Source organism: Camelus ferus, chromosome 31 (assembly GCF_009834535.1).
Source record: "Camelus ferus isolate YT-003-E chromosome 31, BCGSAC_Cfer_1.0, whole genome shotgun sequence".
Classification (NCBI taxonomy): Eukaryota; Metazoa; Chordata; class Mammalia; order Artiodactyla; family Camelidae; genus Camelus; species Camelus ferus.
Genome location: NC_045726.1, coordinates 13,089,068 through 13,116,909, shown reverse-complemented (window position 1 = coordinate 13,116,909; position 27,842 = coordinate 13,089,068). Strand labels below are relative to the sequence as shown.

The window sequence follows — 27,842 nt, the reverse complement described above, 5'->3', positions numbered from 1 at the left end:
AAGAACATAAGCCCAGGGTTGGAGGAGAGACAGACACAACCGCTGGAGCCACGGGGAGGGGTGGAGATGGGCTAGTGCTGTTTACAGGGAAATAAAGCCCTGACTCTAGTCTGAGGCAGAAGGCGTGGGTGGCCTCAGAGTCGTGATTACAATTTGGGACAACAGCTCAGTCTGCAGCCGCAGCAGCCGTCAGGGTGTCGTGGGAGAAGCCCTGGTGCGGAGCTGCAAATCCGAGCTCTGACGGTCACCCTGAGGAGAGTGACCTTTAATCGCTAGGTGATGGGGAGGCATGGAAAGTCCTCTGGGCGGAGGACACCTCAGGGTGTTCCAGCGAGCTCCGGTTGCCAAGAGCGCTCATTCACGAGTGTTCCTAGATCCTTCCCATCATGCTTCATTTCATCCAGCTTCCTATTTTGAAGAGATTATATTTTTGCTGAGTTGACTTAGGTCAGAAATCTTTGTTTACTAATGCTATCTTCTATTTCCACCCTGTAATTCTTTTGTTTTTAAGAGCAGCAAGTTTCTAAAAGCCAGATTTGAAAAGCAGACAATTACCTTATAGTGAATGCTAATACAAGAATACCTTTTTAATTTGCTGGTATAATGAAGTCGTTTATTTGCTCTGGTCTGTTTTAACCACTGAACCATCGCAGACGGGTGCAGTCTGAAGGCCTAGACACCAGTCCTGGTGGTCACTAAGTAGTTGGGCAATCTTGAGTGACCTTGGACATCTCATTTCATCCCTCTGGCCTAGTTTCCTCATCTGCAAAAAGTATGGGTTGGGTCAGATGGCCTAAAATAGTTCCCCAAGCTGCAATAACGTATGTTTTTTTTTTAAATTGAGGTGTAGTTGATTTACAATGTTGTGTTAATTTCTGGTGTACAGCATAGTGATACAGTTGTACATATATATTCATTTTCATATTCTTTTTTATTATAGGTTATTACAAGGTATTGAATATAGTTCCTTGTGCTATAGAGTAGGACCTTGTTGTTTATCTACTTTGTACATAATGGTTAGTGCCTGTGTTCTTTTAACATAGGCACTTACCCAGTCTCCAAGCCCGTTATTAAAGTATGTGACATATTTTTATATGAGATTAGGAGAATCATCACAGACCTTTTAGCCTGCCTGCCATAGAGAATCAGTCATTATCATTTTGCTTTACTGATAACTCACTTCTCACTCCCTAAACTACTCTGCAAATAAAATACAAAACCCCAGGAATTTGGTATCAGAAAGTGATGGCTATAAATGTATTTCACATCAAAGTCTTTAATTGTTGCTTCTCTGTGCAGCAGTAATTAAATAATTTGCCTACGTCATTTTAAATTCTGAGTGAGAACTGTTGTCTGTGTTGAACTCCAGGCTGAGTGCTTGAAACAAAATCGGTCCTACTGAGTGGCTGCTGCTTAAGGAAAGTGATGGCAGCCTTGCCCTGATTTTCACATTGTACATAACTCTAGGAAGAAACAATGAGGCTTTTCTGTGGCATTTTTTAAATTTCAAAGTCTGTATGTCTAAACTTGAAAAAAATACATGCTTTAGCACAGAGATTTCCCGTATACCTCCTGACCCTACACACCACACACAGCCTCCCCCATTAACAACATCCCCCACCAGAGTGGTACCTGTGTTACAGCTGATGAACCTACACTGACTCATTAACCAAAGACCATAGTTTACTTTAGGGTTCACTGTTGGTGTTGTACATTTGATGAGTTTGAGCAAATATAGAATGACGTGTGTCCACCTATAATAGTATCAGGCAGGGCAGTTTCACTGCCCTAGAAATCCCATGTGCTCAACTACGCACCCCTCCCTCCCCTGTCACCCCCGGCAACCATCCATCAATCTGCTCTCTCCATAGTTCTGACTTTTCCAGGATGTCACATAGTTGGAATCAGAGCATGTAGCCTTTTCAGATTCGCTTCTTTTACCTAGTAACATGCATTTAAAGTTCCGCCATGTCTTTTCATGGCTTGATAGCTCATTTCTTTTTAGTTCTGAATATTATTACTCCATTGTCTGGTTGTACCACAGTTTATTTATCCATTCACCCTCTGAAGGAAATCTGGGTTGCTTCCAAGTTTTGGCAATTATGAATAAAGCTGTTATAACATCTGTGCACAGGTTTTTGTGTGCACGTGGTTTTCAACTCCTTTGGGCTGAAAGGAATGTGATTACTGGATTACATGGTAAGAATGTTAGTTTTGTAGGAAACTGCCAAACTGCCTTCCAAAGTGACTTTTATTTGTTCATGAAAAGAAATTGTGTATCACGTAACACCCTTGAACATATCTGTGATGTCACCTCCACTCTTCAGAGGTCAAAATCTCCCTGAGAGATTTTCAGGGTTAATCAACACTGGATTTAGGGTGAGGTGACAACCAGCCCTATGGATTGGAGTGAAGGAGGAGGGTGTCCTGGATGCTTGTAAATGCATGTGTGTGAATTAAGGGATTATGTCTGTAAGGATGTCATAGATTAGAGCAAAGATGTGTTTTGAGGATTAATGTGGGAGTCCACTGTCCTCACTTGAATGGGCTGTGTCACCGGCCGTTGCATTTCTATAGTGTTTGAATCCCAGAGCAACCCGTTTTTCACCCCCTGCCCCAGTTAAATCCCTGAATTTCTACTTCTGGCCACAAGGTGGCATCTGATTTTCATTAATACACGAGACACACCATCTCTCACCCTTCAAACTGGAAACCCACATCTGTCTCAGCTTCTGGACCCTATTGTACTAGAATGCTTTTTCAGATAGCAGCATTTCTAAACGAAATTATATTAACTTGTGTTTCTCTAGGAAATGAACGAAACTTTTTGTATCTGCAAATCAGATCTGCACCAAGGCACGCTCGCGAATCTTCAGGTTTTAAAATTGATCGTTGTGCTGAACCTCCTTCATAGTTTGGGAACTTTTCCCCCGTGTGTTTCTTTGCCTTACAGCCAAGACTGGAGGCACGAACTATTCTGACAATTGCTCATTATGTGCCACGTGCTACTTTGCTTGGGAATGAGAGAGAGTGTACCGAGAAGCCTTTGCTCAAAGATCTAGCTCTCACCCTGGGTCTACACTAGAGACATGCAGGAGATAACCCTAAAGGAAAAACTCTCAAGGCAAATTGTCCAAGTTGGAGGCCCTTATTATGAGGAGAATGTTTGGAAACCCAAAAGAAGTGTATTGACTTCAAAATATGAAAAGAAAACTGAAAAATCAAAATGAACGAACATTGAATTAAATGTCTACAAAACATTGGATCAGCTAGTTAATAGCTTCTAGCTCTCCCAGGGCCATGTAGAAATTATGTTGAATGGGGGATGTGGGTAAATTAAAGATTTTTCATTTGATGTGGGATGAGGACTTAGAGACTCAGGTTTAGAAAGTTCTTTAAACAGTTCTGCTCCCATGGCTGGTGTAGTCACGGAATCCCCAAGGATGAGCCGGGCTTGGCGTGCCAGATGAGCCGGAGTCCAGGGGTATTTACCAGTCCTCCTTACCTGTTCCTTTCCTCCAACAGCTGGATCAGCTGGTGTAGGGCGAGCCTGGCAGAGAACGAAGAATAGATTGGAAAAAGGGTTCTGTGAATTCTTTCTTTTAGTGGACACTCTTTGGCTTCTCGATAATAAAGCAATTAATTCATTAATTTATTTAAAAATTATTATTATTATTTGTTTGTGGGGAGAGGTAATTAGGTTTGTTTATTCATTATTTTTTAACGGAGGTACTGGGGAATTGAACCCAGGACTTGTGCATGCTAAGCACACACTCTACCACTGAGCTATTCCCTCCCCTCCAAGGCAGTTAATTTCAATTTGACTTAACTTTGTTTAAAAAAATTTAGCATTACCACTGATTCCTTCCAGTTGCAGTCAGAGCCCCCAGAAAAAGAAAATAAACTCTAGGTGTATTCTGGCTACATGAGAGGACATTCGTATTCTACTCTAATGATGTCCTCTTATGAAATGCATGTTTTATTTAAGAATATCCTCCCCTCGTGTTGAATTCTGGCACTCCCTTCTCCTTCTGTGCAAGTGGGGAGTGCTAGATGGAGCTGGGAGGGAGGCAGAAGCATCTGTGTGCTTTAGGAAGAAGAGGCAATGCATCCACCAGGAACTTGAAGCTCCCAAGAGTGTTTTTGATATCCAGCAATAAAGTTCAAGCTTATGCCTCCCAGAATCACTGCAAAGCATAGGTAATTTTAGGAACCCAGGACTGCTCACCAGACCAAAAAACTCTGCTTTATGCCAATAAGGATTTAGTAGCCAGAGAAACTGGTGTGCACACGCATGCGTGCATGTGTGTGATGTGTGTGTATGTTTCGCAAGAGAGGTGGGTTAGCTACTTTGCAAAAGGAGATTTCAGTTTGTAGAAGAAGCCACACAGGTTGGCTTTAGAGAGGACTCCAGTACTCCTAGACATTTATTATGCTCTGTGATTGATAACAATGAGATTTGCATCTGCTGTTTTTTCAGGAAGTTATTGAGCAAAGTGAGGAACACCTTCCTAGGAGGAGCAAAGGCAGAGTTGTCTGTGATTTTGTTGAAAGACTGCTGAACCTGAAACTCAGCCTGTGACCAGGATGTGCAAACCGACGGGCAGAGCACCTGAGCTAACTGTGGGCTAGAAAACAGCCAAACAAGGTGCACAAAGTTTACCTGGTTTGTTGAACAGGTGTCATCTCTGACATACGTCATTAAGCTCCAGGCTGAGACAAAGGCGACTTCCGTCTTCTCATGGTGTTGCTGTTTGCACTTGACATCGGGGCGTTCTGAGGCTGGCAGGGAGAGAGGAAGGATGTGGCCGGGAGCCAGCTCAGCGGGGCTCAGTCCCCAGTGACCTCTAGCTGCGAGTCCAGTCTAAGGCAAGTCCTGGTGCAACCAGATGCCTGAACTCTGCCTCCCAGTGTCCTCTTCACTAAGTCAGAGAATGTAGGTTTCTCCAGTGGCTGGTCCTGGGGGCACTTGAACAGCCTAGGAGTGCTCTACTTTTTTTCTTTGGAAAGGTTGTAAGAATAACTTACCCATCCTGCTCTTGGAAACTGCGGGGGAAAAAAAAGAATGTCCTGAAAAATCATCGGAGTTGCAGATTCACCTCACTTTAAGCAGCTGATGAAATTCTAATCTCTGGTTTACATAGAGAATAGTGAATATCAGGTGCACTATGTTTATTTCACAAAAGAATGCACACTAAGATGCTTTAAAAGCAAGCTCCTTTGGTAAATTTTTAAATATTTAAATGTACAAAAGTCCCACTTGCGCTCAGCTTTCAGAAATATGTATGTTGACTTAAGGGAGGGATATCTGAATTGAAGGAGTGAACAGATTGCTGAATTTTTAAACCTTATTTATAGATTTACACAGGGAATAATGAACTTGCTTGGCGTTCGGTTGTGAGTTTTGAGAAAACAGTCTTTAATCAGCACCAGAGTCAAGGTACAGAATAGTTCTCTCACTTCCCCAAATTCCCTCGTGCTGCCCTTTTTGAGTCAACTTTTTCCTCCATCCTTAACCCTTGACAGACTGTTTTCCATCTCTATAGTTTTGCCCTTTGCAGATCATGAAAATTGTAGACTCTTTGTCTGTTGTGTGGATGTACCTCAGTTTGTTTGTCCATTCACCAACTGATGGACGTTTGGATTGCTTCTAGCTTGGTGGTTATGAATAAAACTGCTCTGAAGATCTGCATGCAAGGTTTTTGTAGAAACACAACTTTTCATTTCTCTAAGGTAAATATTTAGGAATGGGATAGCTGAGTTGTATGGTAGGTGTATTTTATCTTTATAAGAAACTGCCAAATAGCTTTCTAAAATGGCTGTGTCGTTTGCATTCCCACCAGCAGTGTATGGGAATTCCAATGGCACTGAACAGTATAAAATAATTTCTGCTGTCAGTGATCACACATATTTTCAAGAACTAGAGAAAAACAGCCTACTATTTTGTCTTATATATGTAATGTCTCATTTGTCTCTGGCTGTTTTCAAGATTTTTTTCTTCCTACGTGCTTTTCATCAATTTGGTTACGATTTGTTGGATTTCACTGAGCATGTCTTGCTGGGGGTGGTTCACTGATATTTTTGAATTTGTAAATCTGTATATTTCACAAAATGTGGAAAGTGTTCACCCTTATTTTTTCAAATATTGTTTCTGGAGCCGTATCTCTCTTCTCATTCTGGGACTCCAATGACTTTTCAATATCATCTCATTAGTCCCTAAAGTTCAATTTACATTGCTTGTAAAAAAAATTATTTTTTTTTTAAGATCGGAAAACCACTATTGCTCTATCTTCAGAGTCACTCACATTTTCCTTTGTCGTCTTCATTCTGCTATTGAGCCCATCCAATGAATTATTTCAGATATATTTTTTAGTTCTACACTTTCAAGCTTTAAAAAAAATAGTTTCCTTTTTCTCTGATAAGAATGTCTATCTTTCTATTCTTGTCAAAAGTACACATCTGTATCTCATGGAGTATGGTTACAATAAAATAATATATAATATGGTTTAAAGGCTTTGACTGATCATTCCAACATTTAGGTGTTCCCAGGGTTGGCATCTGCTAATTGTCTTTTCTTGAAAATTGGCCACATTTTCCTGGTTGTTGGCATGCTGAGTAATTTGAGATTGTATCCTGAACACTTTGAATATTATGTTGTGAGAGTCTGAGTCCTATTAAAATCTTTTGGAGCATGTTTATTTTCTGTTTCAGCAGGCAATCAACCTGACTATGTTCAGACTGTAAGTTCGGTTTTACCTGCTATGGGTGGTGGGTCCAACGGCAGTTTGGGGTCCAAACCCTTTGCTATGCTGTGTGCGTCTATCCAAGCGTGTGCCACTCAGAGTTGGAACAATCTGGGACTTTGTCAGTCTTGTATCATAGTTCAGCTCTCAAAGTCTTTACTGTGCCCTTTTGGTTTGGGTCTGTCCCGCACACGGGCAGCTCCAGGTGAGCTTAGGGTTTGCGTTGATCCCCACACAGAGTTATGCTGGCTGCTTCTCCAGCTCTCTTTTCAGTGGAATCAGACTCCTTCCCCTCGCAGCTCCAACTTGATGAGCTTCTTGTCTTGGTTCCTCTGGCAAGATATGTAGGTTTCTCGAAGAGTTTTGGGACCCACCCTCTCCATGCTGTCATACAGTTCAGTGTCATGGGGATACAACTGGGGCAAAGTGGCAAGAGAAAAAAGACAAAAAATAGTGGGAATTGTCTCCCCCCGCCTTTTTTTTGTCCTGACCTTAGGATCATTGGAGCATCTTTCTGTAGTCCTATGGGTCCATACTACTGCTGTCTCTGCAACGGTGGTAGAAAAGAGAGAGGAAAAAAAGAAAAAACAATGGGGTTTCTTCCACTTCTTCCGGCTCAAAAGGACTTTTTACGTGGTTATAGTCAGAAAAAGTGAATTTCACCCACAGATTTTTCTGACTGTACCTGCTGGTAGGTAAACGATGGTAGATTCATACAATGGAATACCATCCAACCATTTCAGTAACAAGAAAACTTCTGATATGGAAGGGTGTCAAAGACCCTTAAGTAAAAAAATTTTAAGTTAAAAACAAAGCAGAAAGGGGGAGGGTATAGCTCAAGTGGTAGAGTGCGTGCTTAGTAGGCACGAAGTCCTGGGTTCAATCCCCAGCACCTCCACCAAAAATAAATAAAATAAATAAATTGTCTCCCCTCCAAAACACACAAAACAAAGCAAAGCAAAGCAAAACAAAACACAGAAAAATAAAACAAAAAATCAAACAAACAAAAGCCCCAAAAGAAAATAAAGCAAAGTTTTATAATATGTTACTTTTGGACGAAAAGAGGAGGTGAGAATATCTGTTTATACTGATCATCTGTGCAAAAATAAACTCTAGAAGGATACACAGAACACTAACCTCATGGTGGCACCAGGATAAGGGCAGCAAATGGATGACAGAGGACAGAACCAGGAGGGTGACATTTCATGTATAAAACTAAACTAAAAAGTTACGTCTTTAATGTCTGCACCATGTGGATGCAGTATCTATTTTAGAAGTAAAATTTAAAAATAAGGTGAAGTGTATCTGGAAACAACCCTCCAACCAGAAAAACACTCCAAAATGCCACCAACAAGCATAAAGACCAACCTGGAATGGCAAGGTCTCGGACATCTGTCAGGGGCATGCATGGAAGAGATGCTTCTAAGTCCGGAACTTTCCATTTGCACCCAGAAGCTCAGACCCCATCAACACCCATTTACTCTGCCTTCCTGAAGGTTCTACGTTCCCTTCTGCATAAGGCTAGTTATTCCAGAAGCCATCAGGACCAGAAACCCCAAGTTGGGAAAATCAATGAAATTCCTCTCCAGGCTTTGCTAACAAGCCATCCCGCAACGAGCCAGCTGCCTACTGCCCTCTCCACTGCCGAAGAAGCCACTCAGATGTGAGCAGTCATCTGGGATTTCCAGCTGCCCAGATGTGAATGTGTCCTCCTTGTGAACTCAGTAAATCCAGTCATGTACACACACCTGTGTTTCCCAAGAACCACCATCTGGTGTTGGGTGTGTACAGTCAAGTCATCATATTTGCAACAAAGCAGTGTTTTTTTTACTTAATCTCCTCCTGGAAACTTTGGGTATTCCAACCTCTTACAACTTCCTTTGGTCCTTTGGAGTTTCTGGGGTCTCATACGGGCTCAAGAAATGTCCATCTGGATTTGCCCACCTTGTCCTCATCCTCGGTGGCCCTGACCTCATCAAGCAGTTTTTATCATCTCTGTGATAATAAGACAGTCCCCAGAATCCTGTGATGTCACTGGGTTCCTGGATCACAAGGAGCTACCTGTGGCCTCGGCATTTTTGTGTTTCACCTTCATTCTGTGCTCCAACAGGTGAAGGCAAAGTGTGGAAACTGGCTTTTACCTTTACAGCCCTGAATGGAGGGGCCTGCAAAGCTCTGTGCTCCAGGTGAGCATCAAGGCTCTGAGCAACCCCAAGCCCCCAGCATCAACCACTAGAGACCAGTCAAGAGAACAGTCCCAGCACGTATCTTGCTGTACTTAAAATTACCCCTCCCCCATTGTCAGCCATTTCCCCCAGACAGTGCTGTGATCCCCACCTCAACGTGCCCCTGCCCTGACGATTTCCATTGTAATCCATTTGCCTGCCAGGTGAGTCAAAGGGAATCTTATTATTGAAGATTTAAGGGTCTTGGTTCTGAGGGGTGGGAGCCAGGCTCAGGGGTCATTGACCAGTTTCCCATGGGTGTCTCAACGTCACTGGATTTACAGTGACAGCCTCCCTTCTGTGTCCCCAGTGCACGCACACACACACACACACACAAGAATGCAACAGTTGTACACTTACAGAATTTGCAAAAAGGCGAATAACTTCTAACAGCATTTAGACACATGACGGGAGGCATGACAAACATCTGGAATATCTTTCTTGTTTTTCCCTCCTTATTGCTTATCTCCAGATTTAGGCCTGAACAGTGACATTTGGGGGCCCAGAGCAGGCCCATTAATTGATAGCCCCTTACAACATTATTCTTTAAATGTTCATTTAACATTTGTTTCTGGAAGTGGCCAAGGACTGCATGGGGGAAGATCAGCAAAGAAGACCAGTGGTAGCTCCCAGCCTCCTTTAACATCCTTAACAGCAGTGCATCCCTCACCCCAGACCTGGGCTCACCCACCCCCGCCTCCTCAGAAGGCAGTCAGGTGGCCATGTGTTGTTTGCGCATGCGCCTTTGGGGTTTCTGCCTCCTAACTCATCAGAGTTTTACTTCCAATCACATCTAATACCACCCTGGAGAGAAGTATGTGCGTGTGCAATCGGACAGTTACCCAGATGGTTATATTTCTGGTGAGATTGCAGTGGCCCTTATAATCAGCAATCTAGCAGCTGCCAAGATTTTCTTCTTCTTAATTGGGTCTTGATTCTGTGTGGCCTCTCTCCTGTGCACTTGTCTGTGTTTCACAGTCTTTCTCATGTATGATAATCGTATCATTCACTTGCCATCCAGCCATCTGTCTGCCATTCAGCAAAGGGCTACTGGAGCCATGATTGCTGCTGGCATTAGATATATTCGAACCAACAGACACCATGTCTACCTTCCAGAGTGTTACAATCTACAGTCTGTCTTAAACTGGCATTCTTTATGTCCGTGGGTATATTTAACCTTTTGGCTATATTATGTCTTGAAATCATGGATCTTGTCTTTGGCTTGCTTGACCAGTGTTGTATGTTGGGTTCCTTGGAGGCAGACACTGAAATGGTTAGTGTGCAGGGGATTGATCAGGCAGGGGCTTGGGGGAGAAGGAAGCACAATTAGGCAGGGGGAAGCGTCCAGCCCTGGTGTTGCCAATGCTGTGGGGAGTTCTGAAGCTGGGATGACCTTTCAGAGCTATTCCAAGTTGGAAATAACTGGTTTGGGGACATTTCAGGCATAACTTTTCAAACAGTCATACCAAATGGACATCTGGTCCAGTGATGCTCACTTCCTGATGGATTTAGTGTGGGATTAAAGTAGGCTGGAAGTTCATAGCCTCGGATTCACCCTGAGTCTACCGAGCTTTACAGGCACACTGTTGGGTAAATCCGCATGCGGACCACTGAGTCTTCCCTTTGGGGATGCTCTGCTCTTAAGGACCAGCTGCAGCCACAGGCTTGTATTCACGTTTGAAAACCTCCTGTGTTTTCTGTGTTCAACAGATCAGGAAATTCACCTGTCAAATCTAGGATGGGACTTGGAATTAACTAATATTTTCTTCAGTGGAATATCTTAGTATTATTCCTAACATCACTACAATAATCTTAAAAATGTCTCTCTACTCTCTGCCTTTTCCAAGCATACTTATCCTTTGAAGCACAACTAAAATACACTTTAAATAAATGATACTGAGCCTCTACTATGTATTAAGCACTGGCCAGGCCCTGGGAAAGGTGACTTTGAGAGAAGTGCCACACCACACCTCGGACCTAGAGACAGGGAGGGTGGGACATGAACAGGTACATAAGTAATTTGAACGCAAGATATTAGAATACAAGAATTATACCCATGGAATGACCATATAATTTATTGTCCCAATCTGGACATTTTTTGAGAGTGAAAGGAGGGGATCATTAATGAATAAGCAGGAACATCAGGAGCTTTTGTTCAGAGACAGAAAGTGACAAACAGCCCAGCTTCCCCCATGGGGTTTGCACAGGGGCCCTGCTGGGAGCCACCCTCTGGCGATGTGCTCAGGGAGTGCAGTGCAGCCCAGTCCCAGGGCTTTGAAGTCTCCCTGGAGACCAGAGGCCTGAGGATGAGCAGGACCATCAGGAGAAGAGGCCTCACGGCCGGGAGCTGCGGCCACCCCGTGGGCACTGCACATGGGAGAGTGGGAGGACCACTGTGATGGGGCCACAGCTGACAGGGCTCCATGAAAAACTGCCAGCAGGAGCTGCTGGGGAAATACTCTCCACCCACCCCGCTCTGGGCCCCGTGTCACCATGGCAGAGCCACCGAGGACATCCTTGTCAAGGGTAGAAATGGTTGGGTTTTCCTCATGCTTCGTGCTGAGGGGCAAGTAAATCTAGTGGATTAGAGGTCGAGGTACTGTGTGGGCCCGAGCCAGGCCTGATGGCCTGGCGATGCCCTCACTCTCTCCAGCTGCTCTAAAGTGATTGAAGGTGAGGTTGTGGCTTTTGTATTTCTGAGTTTCCAAGGGCAGACCTGAGGCCTTGATATGTATTGTTTGGACTGGCTGCCACTGAGTTAGTCCAAGGGCTATGAGGCAGACCAGAGTAACATACCTACTGGGCGCTGGAGCCAAGGGCACAGCCCAGAGATGACACAATGGTTGCTTTGTTGTCTAAGATGGTGAAGAGTGGCCAGTTCCTGTCCTTCTGAGTGAGGCAGGACACCTCTAGGCTCTTGGCTCCAGACACTGATGTCTCCTTCATGACCATCTAGGAAGAAATTATGGCCTACTGGCAAACTACCAATTAAGAACCAAAACTTGGTTTGGAGACCTTCTGTCTTAGTCAGCTCAGGTTGCTGTAACAAAGTACCATAGATTGGATGACTTAAACAGAAAACATCTATTTTCTCCCAGTTCTGGAGGCTGGGAAGTCTAAGATCAAGGCAGATTTGGTTCCTGGTGAGGGCCCACTTCCTGGCTTGCCAAGGATCACCTTCTTGTACAGAGAGAGAAAGAAGGTTGGTGAGGAGCCAGAGCACTGTTCTGTCGTCCTCTTCTTATAAGGGCACTAATCACATCATGGGGGCCCCAACCTCATGACCTCATTTAAACCTAATCACCTCCCCAAAGCCCCACCTCTAGACAGCATTGCATTGGAGGTTTGGGCTTCAATATATGAATCTCTGGAGGATACAAACTTTCAGTCCCTAGCACACTGGAGCTCCTTTCAGCCTTGTGCTGTCCGTTGCTGGAAGGAGCAGGGTAGCAGGGGTGGTGGTGCTGGGGAGCATTATGGTTTCCTCTGTGTACTCTCTTTAAAAAAGAACTCTCAACAGTATAATCAAGAGTAATCCCTATCTTAAGTGTGTCTCTCAGTTGCACCAGAACACACTTTAAAATGGGCAAGTCTTATCCTTGGAATGTACGTTTCGGATTAGGATCAATTTTAGACATGTCGTTTCTTTAGCTAAAGTGAAAGGAAAACAAATTTTATTTGATCTTCATAAGATCTTTCCTCAGTGTCTTTTACTTCTTCTGCCATCAAATCATTACCTTGACTGAAAAGCCACATTAAGTGAGAGGCAAATTCCTAACCTCTTTGTATAGAGATTAGCAATCTCTGGGTGATGGAAGACTCAAGTCGTAGTGCTGCCAGTACTAAGTGTGTGACCTTGCAAAAGTTGCTGTCCTTCCTGGGGCTCAGTCCTTCATTTCTACAATTATAGGTCATCTTTGTTATTGAAAATCATGGGTACAAAATCTACTTGAAATTGGGAAAAATATATCCAAATGAAAAAGAATCAAACTAAGAATCTTAAAAATAAGTTGATCTTATTTTGTACATAAAATATGTGTTTAAATTAAAACTGTGTTTTATTCTTTTAGAATGAAAAAAAGAATGTCTTAAATAGTCATTCTCTTTTGGAGTGTGTGATTTTTCTGGCAAAAGCATATGCTGGCATACTATAATGGCCTCCATTTCTTGTTTGAGTCTCATGCTACAATTACAAAGAGGATCATTTTTGGAAAAACATTCAAGAACTTCATTAATTTTTCCAAGGGCTTCTCTTAATTCATGAATACCCAGACCACTGTTTTTTGAAGTAACTTTTGTGTCACCATCTTTGCGATTTTCTCTTCTTCCATTAACCATTGTATTTCTAGTGGCTCTTCATTTAGCAGTGGTTTTGCATGTGATTGACACACAGTTCCTCAGCATCATTTTGATTGACTTTATCAGTTCTTTCAGTAAGATTTTTGATTTTATTTTGCAACCAATTGGCATTGTATTGGTGTTTATAATGATCAGGGGAAGACTGGACAACAAAGATGTTGACCCAAAGAGTGAAACTAAACACCATCACTGAGTGAGGAGAGATGTTTGAGAGGGCACTAATTTGTTTTTTTTTATTGAAGTGTAGTCAGTTTACAATGTTGTGTTAACTTCTGATGTATAGCATAGGGATTCAGTTATATATAGGTATATATATTCCTTTTCATATTCTTTTCCATTAGATGCTATTACAAAGTGTTGATTTTAGTTCCCTGTGCTGTACAGTAGGACCTTGCTGTTTATCTATTTTATATACAGTAGTGTGTATCTGCAGATCCCGAACTCCCAATTTATCCTTCTACCCCTTTCCTTCTGGTAATCATATGTTTGTTTTCTATGTCTGTGAGTCTATTTCTGTTTCATAAATAAGTTCATTTGTGTAATTTTTTTATATTCCACTTATAAGTGATATCATATGGCATTTGTCTTTCTCTTTCTGACCTACTTCACTTAGTATGACAATCTCCAGGTCCATCCATGTTGCTGCCATGACATTGTTTCATTTTGTTTTATGGCGAGTAGTATTCCATTGTATAATTATACCACAACTTCTTTATCCAATCATCTGTCAATGGACATTTAGGTTGCTTCCATGTCTTGGCTATTGTAAATAGGAGAGGGCACTAATTTTTCAGTGGGAACTCATTTAGTGAACATTTTCTGATTAAAACCACTCTTACTTCCTTACACAGCCTACAGCTTAGATCCCTGCATGATGCATATTGGGATAATGAGGACCTACTTTAGACCTTAGGCTCCGAAGCACTTTATGGCCAGACTTTTTCAGTTGACATGGTTGAGACAAAGTGGGAGTTGTATGGATAGTAGATAGTATTTTTTTAACCAAAAAAAGTATGAATAAATATTTAACATTTTTCTAAGATCTAACTATGAACAACCTGGACCTACTTGAATGTAAACTCCTTGGGAAGGTTTCCCATCTTGGTAAAGCTAGAGGCAAGATCATACAAGTTCTTGACACAGGCAAGACATCCAACGAATGTTGTGAATGTTCACTTAGGTGGAAGCGTGGGCCAGGATTCTTCCACTAATTAGCTGTGTTATCTTGATAATCTCTTAATCTCCCAAAATCTCGACGGCAAAATTAAGAAAAAGGACTGAAAAATCTTCAAAGCTCATGCACAGTTCTAAAACTCTGTGATTCCTTTTCACTCTAGGTATTTAGAGAAAATCGGATTTCACTGAATTTTCTAGAATCCCAGGGTAAGTCATAATATATGTGATTTGGAAAAAATCTTAACGATATTAGTAAGCAAGTGAAGTAGGAAAACTTAGAGTGGAAATCTGTTAACTTGTTTCTTCATTTTTAAAACTGGACTTGAGTGGTGAAAATAATTTTTAAGCTGCGTGGAATTTGAGTTTCAAAACCAGAACTGCAGGTGTAAATTGGCAGAGCCTGACCAATTGCAAATTCTTGTGCCTGGAGTGAAGAACAGCCCCTACACCACTTCACCAAAAAAAGAGGAAGCCACCTGGCATGGAGGCGGAGGCGCTTTTCATTGAGTGGGGGAGACTTAGTGCGTATCCTGCTCAGATAAAGTGTACATTTTAAGAACTTCCCAGCACAAATATGCATGACTGCTTGCTTTTCTCAGGCTGTCGTTTGTTCTGGGAGAACAGCGAGGACTTAACGTCCTCAAGGCTGGGGTGTGTTTTAGGATCTGCCCAAATGTTCAGGCCTAACTGAGAGTTTGTTTTGGCCATGACTCTACAGAGGTGTCAAGCCATTGCTAAGCAGGCGATCAGTGGGAAGAAAGCTTTGCAAAACCTCTCATAAGCCAACTTGTTTGAAGGTTTGGTTGCATCACAGTTGATGCACTAAGAATTCTGGTCTTCCACCTGGGTCAGTGGCTGTTACCGGTACTGGGGGGACCGTATCCTCAAAGCTTGCCGTTCAGCCAGGAGGTTGCTGCAACATGGAGTTTCATTTTTTGGACGTTTTCTCATACTTTGGAAGTCTCCTGAAGCATGTCAGGCTCTATTTTCTCTCATTTGTAAATGCTCCATTTAGCACCTGTTACACATGGTTTCACCTAGTGTTGTAACTGCTTCAACTAGGTCGCTCTTGTCTCCTCCCATCAAGATTTATAACTCCTCCAGGGCAGGGACTGGGTTTTCTACATTGGTACTGTACCCAAAGAGTATTTCTAAAGTATATAGAAAGAGTCTTGTCAGAATGGTGAAAACATGGTTCATTTAAAGTTCCTTTAATTTTTCAGGATTAAAGATGTGTTTTATTATTATATTTCTACAAAGACAAATTAAGTATATTAAATATTCTTGTTGACTCGTACTGTTGCATTCTATCCCTTTGCACTCCCTCTACTTCCTTAGCCCCATATTAACTCTCTAAGAAGTACACAACAGACTTGTTGAATTACCCCCAATTTTACAGAAGAGCCAGTCACAAATTAATTCTTCTCTCTTTCCACTCTAAAATGCTGTGTTGCTGGAGAGCATCCAATGAAAATATTTTGGGGGAACTGCCTGAATCTTTAACTCCCTAATTCATATTTCTTAAGGTATTTTTAAGCACCCAATTGCCTACGGGAAAGTGTAAAAAAAATTATTACAAAGATATGTTCTATCAAGGCAGTAAAAACATGGAATCCAAGACAACCATGAGGTATGAATGTGAAAAGAGAAAATAAAATATAAATATTGAACCCAATCTGCAAACTCTTCATGTCAAGTACGAATCAGAGATGAGAGAAAAGTTTAGCGCAGGGAGCGAGAGCGTTTGGAGCAGAGCATCAGGGCAAAGGTCATGGGAGTCTGCAGCTCACTCTTCATGGGTTGGAAGAAGAGCCATCAGACTTTTTCAGGAAAATCTTTGGGAATGTGTGGGATTTCAGAGATTATTTTAATTGTGTGGGGAGGAGGATTAGTAAGTTTTTTGGAGAAAAGGATGACGGCTCAAGCAAATAATGAAGCTTTGAAGTCGACACAATGATCCCTAAAATCAATATTCAAGTGCTTCTTGAATGGTGCCAAACACCAACATCATTCATTAGACCAATATTAGTTGAGAATCAGCTATGTGCCAGGCTCTGTCTGGATGCTTGTGTGCTTTACCTAAACTACCCTCGTGTGAAGGTGGTGCTGATCAATCTCATGATACAGATGAAGATGGTTGTGTGGGAGGAAAAGAAGTATACGGCTTGGCCCTCCCATCAAGAAGCTTCAGCCTGGTTGAGAACACAACGCGTATACATAGGAACCAGCTGCTAAATAAAATATCCTATAGTAAACGTTTGCTTTCCAGAACTGTCCAAGGTCATCCTGGAGAATCTGTCCAGTTTTCTGGACATCTGAGAGGTTGTCCCCTAAAACTTAACATTTTTTTTTTAATTTTGCAGGGAAGATAATTAGGTATAATTAATTAATTAAATTCAAATGGAGGGACTGGGGATTGAATCCAGGGCCTCCTGCTTGCTAAGCACGCACTCTACCTCTCAGCTATACCTTCCTCCCGAAAACTTAAGATAGTAGCATTAATGAAAAGTAGTAATTGCACTTAGTTCCAATACAGTAGTTCCCTCAGGATCTATTAAAGCACACATATAAGACAGTTCTACATTAGAATCATTTGTACCTGTATTTTATGGTTTTTCTATCTCTTCCCTTGTAATTGGTTTGTCAATGTACCTTTTAATTTACTGATGGCAAACTGGCAAAGGTTTGAGAACAAAGTAATTTTATTAGATTTGGATATAAAACACCCAACAAATTAACCCGAAGTAAGCCTATGGGTTTCTTCCTTTAGGAAAATTCCCCAGCCTTTGAATGGACCACTCAGAGGCCCTCTCCTCCACTCTGTTTCAGAGTTTCTTATCTGACCCTTGATTTTATCCTGGAGAATTGAGGAATCAACAAGAAGTAAGCACTACATTTGACTGTCCTTTATGACTGGATTACTGTATTCTGTTGATTCTTATTTTGTGGTTGGCTTTATTCCTTTGATAACTACATAAGTTTAAAAAGCTAAAGCTCTATTCTTAGAAACAATGATCAGTACATACATATGTAACAAAATTTTTTTCCCCTTTAACGGAGGTACTGGAGATTGGACCCAGGGCCTTGTGCATGCTAAGCATGTGATCTACTGCTGAGCTATACCCTCCCCACCAGTCTTTTCTTTCAACAGACCACAAACTAGGAGTTCAAGAAAAGAAGATGGAGCATACAGCTGACTTTCAGCAAAACACTGGATAAAGTCTGCACAGTTTGGTTCAACTTACGTTTCAGTGTCTACTGTGGGCTGGACATTTGCCAGTTATTGGAGATGCAAGCATGACTAGTACCTGGTTCCTAAAATTTAGATTTAAGCTTAGACCTATGAACAGATAGCATCAATATGATATGAAGGAAGAATGCGAAGGCTGCACTGGGAACCTGGACAACAGGCAAAGAGGCACCTGGCTCAGCTCGGTGGGGGGGTTACAGGAAAGCTTCCTAGTCTTGAATATTGATGACACTGTCTGTAGCACCAACAGCACCAAAGCTGCAAATCCTCCCTCCAGTGTGGTGTTACTTCTGGCACTTTGCATTTGAAGTTCTATCATCCCGGATAAGTTTTCCCTTCTATTCAGCTCCATCTGCCTGGAGATTTTCCCCCAGATTCTGGTATTAGAGTATCAGTCAGCATTCATTTCCATATTTGTATTCTCCTGAATCTCCTTGGATATTTTAATGCAAAACCTAGGGAGCCGTAATTAGAGACTGTGTCCACTTGCTATGAGGATGACAGTGCTTCCAAGGACTAGGATCTCTGAGTGGGTGTTTCCTTTATGCTTTTAAATGTGGTGTCAACACAGTGTACATAAGGGAATCTCACAAAAAAACAAAACAGGGTGATTTTCAATATTTTCACTATCAATGACCCCTTTTATTTTTTTCTCTTTCACAAACCAGGCTTTAAGAGATATCTTATAAATAAATTACTTTTAATTAATAAAAATTAATTTGAGATATGCTATTGCCAAGTAGAGTTTCTGATTAGCAGAAAATATCTGGTTGGAATTTATATAACTTAGCTAAAACACGCAGTCATAATAAGCACTCAGTGCTTTTCTTGCATCAGATCAGGTAAGCCTCACACCCATCATATGAGGTAGGTATCTCTGTCATCACTATTTCACCGATGAGGAAACCGAGGTTCAGAGAGGCTGAGTATACGGGACAAGTTTTCACGGCTAGTGAGTTGTGGTGTTGCATTGAGTTTCAGGCAGTCTGGCTCCAGACTCTAGACTCCTAAACTTTTATAACACAGTGTTGGCGCTTGAATCAGACCATGTGGTGACCTGAGTGTAAATGAACGATTTCCACTGGACTTCCTGAAGCAGGGAAAATAGCACGCAGACACCCATTGCTCCCTTGGGGGACACTTAAGCAGAAGCTGCTGCTCTCAAATTTAGATACTGATTGGAGCCTTGCCTTGAGTGGATAGTGTATACTCCACCTCATCCTCAGAAAATCCAAAAGATGCTAAGACACGTTCCTAAGAGGGTAGCTGGTAATACACAGAACCCAGGGCAGCCTTCCCCAGTGTGCTCAGAACCTAACCAGAGTTTCATTTTTTAAAAAACCGAGCTTATTTAAAAGCGAAACACCTCACCCAATCATCTGTTAACCTGCAAATATGTATTTAGGGACATTTGAAGTTGTTCTGTTTACCTAATCATCACTAATGGCTACTTTGGATCTATGACAGCTGAAAGTGTAAATACAGCTCTTAGACCTTTCTCCAGGTATGACACTGGCCCAACAGACCATAACAGCTTCTTAAGAGAACAGGATTTCCTTGAAGCAAAATCTGAGTATCAAACAGAGCTCAGAGCATTTTAGGAGTTTCTTGGTAGGTCATTTTGAACTGCTCTCCGCAGAGCTAAATGTCAGAATTCACCAGGAAATTTGGGCACCGCTGAGATCTGAACATTAATCAACCTGAAAGCTAAACATTGACTTTTTTGTTTTAAATGAGAACCAGGTCAGCACGATTCTTCATGAGCAATAAATAGATAATAAGCCAGAAGATGTAATTTAAAAAGAGTTTGTGCAGCCAAACCAAATACTCTAGGTAGCAAAGTTATGATAGTACTGATTACTAAGTAGTAACATAGAAATTGCCGATCTTATCCAGAGAGAACACAGACCTTATTCCAACATATGAGAGCATATTGAGAAATGATTAACTTGGCTGGTGAAACTCACCTCTTACACACTCCTGCGCAACCTGACATTATCCGAAGGATCTCCTTCTGTGCCTGTGGGGATACAGCCCAGCTGACGAGGCCCTGCTCAGATCCTGTATGAGCTGGAGATCTGTTTTAACAAAACACCACAAACTGGGTGGCTTAAAAAAAAACAGCAGAAAAGTTTTCGCTCATGGTTCCGGGGACAGAAGTCTGGAATGAAGGAGCAGGGCTGTGCTCCCTGTGAGATCTGCAGGGAAGGACCCCTCCTGGCCTCTTTTACCTCCTGGTGTTCCAGAAAGCCTTGGCCTTCCTTGGTGTGTAGCTGCACCTCTCTGATCTCTGCCTCCGCCTACACATGGCCTTCCCTCCTCATGTGTGTGTGTCTGCGCGCGCGCGTGTGTGTCTGTGTCTGTCTGTGTGTCTCTGTGTGTGTGTTCACATGGCCTTCGTCTCCCTCTGCCCTTCTTATAAGGACACCAGTCACGTTGGGTCAGGGCCCCACCCTGATCAACTATCAGCTCATCTTAACGAATTACATGTGCCAGGACCCCATTTCCAAATAAGGTCACATGCGAGGTCTCGGGGATTGGGACTTCTGCATATCTTTTGGGGAGACACAATACAGCCCGTAATAGCTCTCTCATGTCTTCCATGAGACCTTCCCGCGTCGCCCTCTGCTCTATGTTTGTACAGCTTGCTGGTCTGTGGCGACTCACTCATACCTGTGACTCACCGGGTGTCATCTCGCAGGCTCGGCTCTTGCTATATGCCCTAAGCCTTGTCTCCCTAATTTTATTGTAAACTCTTTGGTTGATAAATAATTCTTAAACTTATTTCTACTAAGCACTTGACACAGTGATCTGATACCAGGAGTACCTTCTCTTAGAGCAACTTTATTCTTCTCAAAATGTGCTCCCCTACGTGATCTGACATGGTTTTGTCAGCATCCCCCTGCGGTGGATTGGGTCGCTGGCATTATCTTAATTTTATATCCAAGGGAATAAAGACTCTGAGAGGTGAAGTTTGACATGTGACTTGGGCTGGTTCCAGCTGCTTTTATTGAAAAATATCTCCTCCCTCCCCTCCTTCCTTATAACCTGATTATTAATGAGTCAAGAGTCTCTCTGGGGAGGAAAAAAGCCCTCCTTACTCTGAAGGCAAAGTGAGCGAGAGGAGAGAGAGGGGAACGTGTGGATGAACCCAAAGTCTGCCTTTTCCATTGGCACAGGCAGTGGGGAGAAAGTCACTAAACCAACCAAACCTCCTGTTTACTCGATCAGTTCTCACCCTTTTTCTCCAGCATTCATAATGCAAAATGTCAACTTTTCTTAAACTTCTTTTTTTTTAAATATGTTTTTATTGAAGTATAGTCAGTTTACAATGTTGTGTCCATTTCTGATGTTCAGCACAATACTTCAGTCATATAGGAACATGCATATATTCATTTTTATCTTCTTTTTCGCTCTAAGTTACTATAAGATATTGAATATGGTTCCCCTAAACTTCTGACCCCATCCCCCCTACTCGTTCAGTCTAAGAAGATAGTTGCTCCTCCCCTATTTTTTGTTTAATAGAAAGTATCCGGTGGAAACTCTTCGACATCTTTCCACCTCCCCTGCATGTGGCTAGAAGCAGGGAGGGGAGGAGAGAGGAGGTGGGTGTGAGCAGGAACAGGAGGCAGGGACTTCCTGACCCAGGGCCAGTGGGCAGGGGTGCAGCCGAGCCGCCACACGCAGAAGTCCTGCGGGTCCCCAGTCTCCAGACCCAGGGGGCCTTGAGGGAGGGCGGCAGCCCCCCTCTGAGCGGGAAGAGGGCAGACTGGGGGAGCCCCTGGTCTGGGTGGGGCGCTCATACTGTGAAAGCCCGCTGTGGACACCTGGTTCCATTGTCTGCCTCTCCTCCCTGGGACTCACAAAAGAGAGCTTGGAAAAACGTAATCAGCTTAGAGAAGACAAAAGAGGTCCTCTCTGGTGGGAGGGGGAGGGGAGAGGAGGAGGAGAGAGAGAGAACAGAAAGAAAGAGATAATGAGAAAATTCTAAGTAGAAAAACGTAACAGATTTCTCGGAGAGGCGGTACGCTCCTAGTTAAAATGTGAGACACTCGCTATGCCAGGCAGATGTGTAGTAACTAAGCTTTTTGCTCTGAATTCTTTCCTTGCTACTTTTGACTCAAGACTTTCTCTCTGTTCTTCTAGCTGGGCATCAGCCAGCAGTAACCAGCGAAGTGATTTAATTTAAAAGAGGAGAGAAAGAGATTGAGAAAGAAATTATATCAACGATGGAGTAATTTCAGCTGAAAGGCACGGCAAGTTTCAACTGACACAAGAAGAGTGCAAATAAAATTTGGGGGCAGGCTCCTTGGGACCAGGTGACGGGTTGAGTGGGTGGCTGAGGCCCCTCGAGGAAGGATAAAACCCTAAATCAAAAGACAAGTCAAAAGCAAGATTTCATGCAGCGTGATTCTTTCCGCCCTGCACACCACCGTCTTGTGTGTGTCACAGAGCACACACAACACACACGCATGCCAGGCTTCTCCAGCACTCCCAGACCCGAGGTGGAGCTATAATCTGAGGACTGGAGCTCTGAGAAGGATCAGGGCAGGGGCACCTCCACTGCTCTGGGTGGGATATAATCCCAGGATCCCGACTCATGAGTGAACAGAGAGCCCTGAAAAAAAAAATGTGCCAAAATCTTAAGGATTCCAGGAGACTTAGAACTCTAAAAGTAATGAGGGATTCAGACCACAGGTCCTTGTGTTGTGCTACTGTGATAAAAGAGATCAGAGATAATAAAAGTTGTTAGTCTGGAAAAGCCAGTAAAGGGCTGGAACCCAGGGGGCCTAAGGACAACCTCCACTTTTTCTCTGAGCAAAGCACTTTCCTGGGTGTCTGTTTCTCCTTCTGAAAGTGAAATGTGTTCTCCTGGGCTTTTGGATTAATGCTTCTCAGACTGTAATGAGCATGCACATCACTTGGGATATTGATAATGGGAAGATTCTGATTGAGTAGTTCTGGGACAGGTCTTAAGATTTTGCATGTATGATAAGATCCCAGGTGGCCAGTAGTCTATATGATGCCTTAGCCTGAATCAGAAAAACATGCTTTCCTCCGAGCAGCCCTGCAAGTGCCTTTGCAAAGAGAATCCTTTCCCCACATGATCTGGCTAGTGATAGATAAGCTGGATTTCAGCCCCTGCATTCCTTTGGACTGTGTCTTTGAGCAGTGCACAAGCTGCCCAACTGTACAGGGCAGTCCTGACCTCATAGCAGCTGTTTTCTGGACTATTGCTAAGACCGCCCTGCTTATGATCCATCAGAGATGTTCTGTTCTCTCTTACCTCAATGGCACCATTCAGCAAGCCCATCAGGTCACACTTTCTAATTTTCATAGTTGCATAGAAATACCTGTTTTCTTCAGAGACTGCCAAAATGACATGCGGGAATGAACTGATTCCTCCTCTACTTAAGGAAGAGAATTTGGCCCCAGGTTCCTCACCCTCCAGTGCACCCTAACTCAGCCTAGAGCTCTAAGTAGGGGCTGTATTGTTGCTGCCAGAGACCTGGCATTTGGAGTTTTATACCTCACATAATTTATTAATCCAGGATCTAAACAATTAAGCTCCTGTGCCTGGTCTCAGTACGTGATTATTATCTGGTTTCCTCAAATCTTTTGTTTCTCATCAAATATTACTCTTCCTTTATAGAGAATCAGACATAAAGGCAAAGAACCAAGGGCCTGAAGTTTCACTAAGCTCTCTGTTTACCTTGGATGGCCAGATCCGGTGCAGTGCTCCGAAAAGTTTTCCTAGCCACACCTCTGCCCAGGCTGCCTTGTTCTGTACTAGTATTGGGGAGAAATCCGAAATATTTGTTTTTCTACCAGTGTGGCCGAATTCTTTTCTTTATAGAAGCTTAAGGTCAAGGTGGGGAGCGCAATGGAGCCAGTTGGGAGAGGCAACAGCTTACAGCAAAAGTAAGCTTGGCTGTCTCCGGCATTCTTCGAAGCGTTTGGTGCTGGCCACTCATATGTCTCCTGAAAAGAAACTTTCGGCCAAGGACAGAAAATTCTGGTTTCTCTAAGTAGCAGATAAAAGGTGCAACAAAGTAGAGTAAAGAGATCCCTGGGCTAGTGATCTGGAGGTTTCGTTTCTGCTACCCAAGGCTGCCTGCTTTGTACAATGGAGCAACAAAACTACATAATGTGGAAGATTCTTTCTAGTTTTCAAACTATAAGAATCTATGAGGTGTAATGGCTTCACCTTATATATTTTTTTCTTACTGTTAAGCTAAATTTATAAAGTTTAAAAAAAAAGCCCTGCATGCTGAAAGAATCGAATTAATTTGGTAAATACAATACTGTGTTTTAGTTCAGAAATAATGAGTTGTGGGCTTTGACAAGTTTTAATTCCATTTCCCATCAGTTGAGATGTTGGATTCCTATCAATAATAAAAGACCAACAACAACAACTCAGTGGAAAAACAGGAAAGGATGTAGACAGACTGCTCACAGAAGGGAAGACACAAGGAGCTCTTAAACACACGAAGAGATGTTCACCTTCCATCATCACAAGATAAGTGCAAAATAAAACTACTCCGAATGATCACGTATCACCTGTAAGATTAGCAAAGATTGTCTAACCTAAATCATCTCCCAGTCATGGGCTGTTTAAATAAATGATGGTACATCCACTGTATGAAATAATATATACTTGTAAACAAATCAAACAAATCTTCTGTCTGTATTGACACAGGAAATTTCCCAATACATAAAAAATTTTTAAAAATGGAAGTACAGTCAGTTACAATGTGTCTATCTCTGGTGTACAGCACAATGTCCCAGCCATGCAAATACATACATATATTTGTTTTCATATCCCAATTATCTTTTACACAGGATCAGAGAGCAAGGTACAGAATGGTCCTTCCAGCACGTCACCGTTTGGTGTGTAGAAGCAGTTAGCGTGGGTTTCTCCTTCAGTTAAATGAATCTGTTTTCTCTGTGGGCTTCTTGCTATGTGATGTGTCAGCTGTCAGGCTTCCCTTCAGGGTGTGTAGATGCAACGTGGGCAAATGAAGGAAGTGGTGTTCATAGTATTTAAGGCGCTGGTGTGTTGGACAGTGTGTACTGTTTCCGCCGTGTCTGCTGTGTGGTAAAGACTAAAGCCTTGTTCAACACAAATCTGCTGCTCCCTTAGTCTCTCGCACCCATACCTAGAAGCCCCCGATAGGGGTGTGTATTGCACTGTGTTTATCTATTTATTTAGGTGGAGGTACATGGGGATTGACCCCAGGACCTCGTGCGTGCTCAGCACACGCTCTCCCTCTGAGTTACACCCCTCCCCCCCAGTTGCACTGTGTTTAAATTGCACTTATACCCTGAGTGTAAAGGATGCCCGGAGGGGAGGGCTAGAATGTGGAGACAGGAGGAGCCTAACTGGCTCCGTTATTCCAGAAAGCTCCAGAGCTAGACTTGCAAATCAAAGGGGAGGAGAGATCTAGTAAGAATACATATCTTTGTTACAGATACTGAGAATGTATTACAAGGAACCTGTGAGCCAAAATCCGGGACATTTGGGGGTCAGGTGACATCGAGAGAAGACTTAACTCCCTTTCACTATGAACCCGGATAATTGCCCCCATGTCTCACCTTTTCTCCTCCTGTTTGCCCCAAGCCTGGAGCTTCTCTGAGATACTCTTGCAAGGAGTTGCTTTTGCTTCCAGTGGTTTTGTCTGTCACCTCCTTGCTTTGCTTTTTCGGATCAAACAATCTCATTTAAAAAAATTTTTTTCCCATCAATGTCATTGGTCTTTCAAAAATATATTTTCTGACGTTTCAGTGGGGCCTTGGAAGGGAAGAGGTTTATTAATGAAAGAATTTTTTTTCTGGTGAGTGTAGTTGTGCATCACAGGAGCAATTGTACTATACAGGTGGCCAGAGGGACACGAGGCTGTGGGACAGCTGCCCTAGGTCCCTGTCTGCCATACGACCATGCGGGGGTTGGTACAATGAATACAAAGGTATCCACCATCCAGTTCAATAAAACCTTACACAACCATTACCTTTGAGGTTCTCCTGTGCACCTCCCTGAATCATATCCCATTTTCTTACCACTCAGAGGGGAATCCTGCCATTGTCTGTCCATCATTCCTTTGCTTGTCTGCATAGTTTTACCAAACATGTGAGCATCCCTAAACAATATATTGTTCAGATTTATGTTTATTTGATGTATATGTAATATAGATGTATATTGTCACGTAATACTGTAGGCATTCTTTTTTGAATGTTTTTGATTAATGTTAATTTCTCTATCTTTTTTTTAAATTGTGGTAAGAACATTTAACAAGATCTATCCTCTTAATAGATTTTTGCATACAATACAGTATTATTAACTACAGACACAACGTTTTACAGTAGATCACGGAATTTCCTAAGTGATGAGAGCAATCATGGTGTCTTTTGTTATGTTAATAAGGCGACTTTTGGAAAGCAGCAAAGGATGGAGGCTAGTCGCCAAGGGAACCAACCCTGATAAGGATTAGAACCTCTAGTATCACCCTCTGATTTCCAGGAAGGGGAGAGGAGCTGGAAGTTGAATCATTTGTCTACAGCCAATGATTTAATCAATCGTGCCCGTGGAATTGGATCAGCAGCACAGATAATAACCAGGACTTGCAGTTGGCACCTGAAGCAGGGAGCAGTCTTGTAAAACTGAGCTCTTAGCCTGTGGAAGCTGATGCTCTCTCTGGGTAGACAGTGTCAGAACTGAGCTGAATTGTAGACACCCAGCTGGTCCCGGAGGATTTCTTGATGGTGTGGAAAAACCCACACACACAGTGGAATTGGTGACCAGAATCTTAGCAGCCTTCTTTCATTTAGTAATATGCACTTAAGGTTCCTCCCTGTCTTTTCATGGCTTAATGGCTCATTTCCTTTGAGTGCTGAATAATATTCCGTTATCTAGATTTATCATTTATCCACTCACCTATTGAAGGACATCTTAGCTGCTTCCAAGTTTTGGCAATTATGCATAAAGCTGCTATAGTCATCATTTTTAAAGATAGTTCTGGAAAGGGGTCACTGAGGTATGCAGATGGGAACCTGGAACAGGACTAGAGGAAGTTCTAACAAGCCTGATCGACCCACCTGTATGAATCACAGCCAGGAATGTTGTTTTATTTCTGCCCCAGGCACTTACTGAGAAAGGGGACTAGAAACCATGGGCCAGGGAGCAGAAAGGAAACAAGAACAAAAGCAGTTCACAGCCTGTTTGACGCCTTGGTTGAATGTGTGCAGCACAAATACACACCACACCAATTCACCTGAAAAAAAGTGATTCCTAGGTGTTTGGTGAATCGTTTCAGGTTAAGAAGCCACTTTTGAGAATCCCCATAGGGAGATGAACAGCTGTGGGCTTTGGGTGATCAGGAATGTTTGATAAAATTATGCATCTGGTCAACTGCTAAAGGGGAGTGGTGGCAGAACTAGTCTGCAGAAATAAATGACCCACAGTCTTGCCCCGACTTGGCGTGGATTGGAATGGTGGCACAGGAGAGGGTTAGCCTTAGAATGGAGGCCAAGGCTCCCTCCTGTATCTGAACCCCAGCTTCTACTCAGTTCTACCACGGCCACCGTGACTGGGGGAGTCCCCCATCCGCTGAGGCCCAAGCCTTCCCAACTGTAAAGCCAAGGGGGGTGGTTCTGTATTGTCCCAGCTCTAACAGCTGGCTTCTCCTTTAGTTAGTCACGGCTTAAATGCAGCCTAAGTGAGGGGGTCCTTACCACAGTACCTGGCCCCGAATCAGCCCTTGAGAGATCCCGGTTACAATTTATCCTCTCCAGGATAACCTGTGGTTTGAGCAGATTAGGCAGACAGTTATGTGATATGATTTTAAAGGACCATGAGGGTTGAGTGCCCCACAATATCTCCTCCAAAGCTTTGCCCTGGTGCTTGAGATTCTCCTACATTCCTTCAAGGTATGGAGTTGAAGTTATCATGTAATAGAAATGGAGGCATTTCACACTAAAATTCTCTCTCCCATTAGCACCTCACAGGCAAGTCAGTTGCAGAAAGAGCCCTGGCATAGCCTGTGCTTAATAAAAACGAAGGGCTTTCGGGAGGAGAGAGAGGATGAGAACGCG

General features: G+C 42.9%; 1 long non-coding RNA gene across 1 annotated transcript; it reads right to left on the bottom strand.

Moving 5' to 3' along the window:
- Positions 1–898: 898 nt before the first annotated feature.
- LOC116660793 lies at positions 899–20,040 on the bottom strand. Its single transcript, XR_004316428.1, has 3 exons — positions 19,721–20,040; positions 4,664–4,782; positions 899–3,550 (listed from the first exon to the last, which is right to left on the bottom strand). It is a non-coding gene; the product is annotated as an uncharacterized LOC116660793 (long non-coding RNA).
- Positions 20,041–27,842: the final 7,802 nt, after the last annotated feature.